We start from the raw sequence: 2500 nt of genomic DNA, 5'->3' as shown, positions 1-2500 counted from the left end.
TTTAGCAAAATTATTATGTACTAAGTGAAACATTTCCAAAAAGCTTAAAGCACCTGGTATTCCTAGGCAGTCTCTCATCCAAGTACTCACCAGACCTAAACCTGCTAAGATTCAGAGATGGGGCATTGACTCTACTTTTTGGCAAAATTATTATATACTAAGTGAAAAGTTTCCAAAAGGCTTACAGCACCTGGTATTCCCAAGCGGTCTCCCATCCAAGTACTAACCAGGCCCAATCCTGCTTAGCTTCCGAGAGCAGACGAGATCGGCATAGCCTTTTTTTTTTTTTTTTTTTTTTAATTAAGAAATTTCAATCAATAAAATACAATAATCAATAGAAAATACAGAACATCGTCTTTACACATCTCTACATTACACATCTTTCATTTACATAGATAATTTAAAAAACTCTTCCACTTTCTGGCAACTTCCACATTAAATCATTTAAAACACAACAAACTTGTGGGGTAAAAACATCATAAAAAGAGTCTAACATATTCACACCTTTAAAGTACACATACAGTCTTTCGATATATAATTCTGTTTTTCTTTTAAACACACTCCAAACATCCAACACAATTTTTTCCTTTTTAGCCAGAGTTCTTCTGTCCCATATTGCACTTTTCATTAGCATTACACACAGATTAATAAAACTTTTGTTTTTACACTTTTTCTCCCAACCAAACATCACAACTCTGTTCCATTCCATTACATTTTCATCCCACTCCTCAGCCACATCTTTAATTAAACATTTACATTTCCTTAAAAAGTCCTCTAGCTCTCTACAATGTAAAAACAGATGTAAAATCCCCTCTTCCTCTTCCTGGCACACTTTACACAGAGCATTTTCTTCCATTCCTATTTTATTTAAAATAACATCAGTAAAAACCACTTTATGTCTTATAAAATACTCCAAACATTCCAATTTTGTTTCAACACATTTCCCCGTCATGTTTCTCCATATACACTCTTTTTTTAAATCTTTGAATTTCTGCACCCAGTATCCATTTACAATCGGCTCTTTAAAAACATCATCTCTAAAAGCACGATAAATCATTTTCACAGTACATTCCTTAAAATCATACAGTTTTTCCCCTAATTTCACATGAATACATTTCTCTTTTGGTTCTCCTTCCGTACTTTCTATTCTTTTAATCCACTCTTTAGGTATTGCATTTTTAATGATTTCATATTTATTTTTTATTTCTTGTTCACTGTAATCTTCTTTTGCCTCCTCCATTGCATCCACAATAAATTGTGTCGGTAAAAATCCTTCTTTAAATTCATATAAAACATCTCTCACTCTCGTTATCCCCACATCCATCCATTTCTTTAAAAACATTTCTTTGTCTTGTTTTAAAATGTTTTTGTTTAAAAACAGAGGTTGATTTAAAATGTTTTCTCTCCCATCTGGATCATACTCTACTCTGTCTAAAAATTTTCCCCAGGCACTAAACATTTCTCTATAAAACTCTGGTAATCTTTCTGTCATCCAATTCTTCGTTTTCATCCATAAAATTCCATCCCCCATGTTAAAATCCCCACATTTGTTTAAAAAATACTCCATTGTCCTTTTCCATGCTGTTTTGTGACCCTCATCCAGATATTTTTTTACTATTTTAATTCTTAAGCTATTTTTTCTCTGTTCAACATCAATTAATCCCATCCCTCCTTTCCCTACTTCTCCTATTAATGTACTATATGCGATTCTTGACGGTTTACTATTCCATAAAAAATCTAAAAAACATTTTTTCAACCTTTTCTCCACCCATATTGGCATAGCAGTCACATATAAAACATACCACAACTTTGTCACCATTAAAACATTTAAAATTAAAACCTTCCCTTTTAAACTTAATGTCCTCAATTTCCAAAAATTTAACCTTCTTTCAATTCCTCCTACTATTTCTTCCCACATTTTTTCTTTAACATTCCTTTCGTCTTTTCCCATTAGAACACCTAAAATCCTTATTTCTTTTGTTTCTTTAAAATGAAAATGATCCGTTAAAACATTTACTCATCCAAATCTCACATACGTTGTTTTTTCTTCATTTAACTTGCCTCCTGATCCCCTACAAAACATCTGTACTACTTCCATTACTTTATTAACACTCTCTATATCTTTAACTATTATTGTTGTGTCATCCGCATATTGAAATATTTTTTCATTTCCCCCACTTCCTTCAATGTTTATCCCTCTTATGTCTTCATCTATTTTAATAGCTAATCCCAATGGTTCTGCAACTAAAGAATATAAAAGCGCTGATAATGGACATCCTTGTCTTATTGACCTAGTAATTTTAAAACATTCTGTTAAAAAACCATTACACTGTATTCTTGTTATTGCTCCCCTATATAAAATTGTAATCCACTTGACAAAATTATCCCCAAACCCGTACCTTCTTAAAATTCCAAATAAATATTCATGCTCCACTCTATCAAAGGCCTTTTCAAAATCCAAACTAATAACATATCCTTTTTTGTTCTTTTCTTTCATATA

The sequence above is a fragment of the Carassius gibelio genome, chromosome A22 (genome assembly GCF_023724105.1).
Source record: "Carassius gibelio isolate Cgi1373 ecotype wild population from Czech Republic chromosome A22, carGib1.2-hapl.c, whole genome shotgun sequence".
NCBI classification, from domain to species: domain Eukaryota; kingdom Metazoa; phylum Chordata; class Actinopteri; order Cypriniformes; family Cyprinidae; genus Carassius; species Carassius gibelio.
This window is presented reverse-complemented; position numbering follows the sequence as displayed.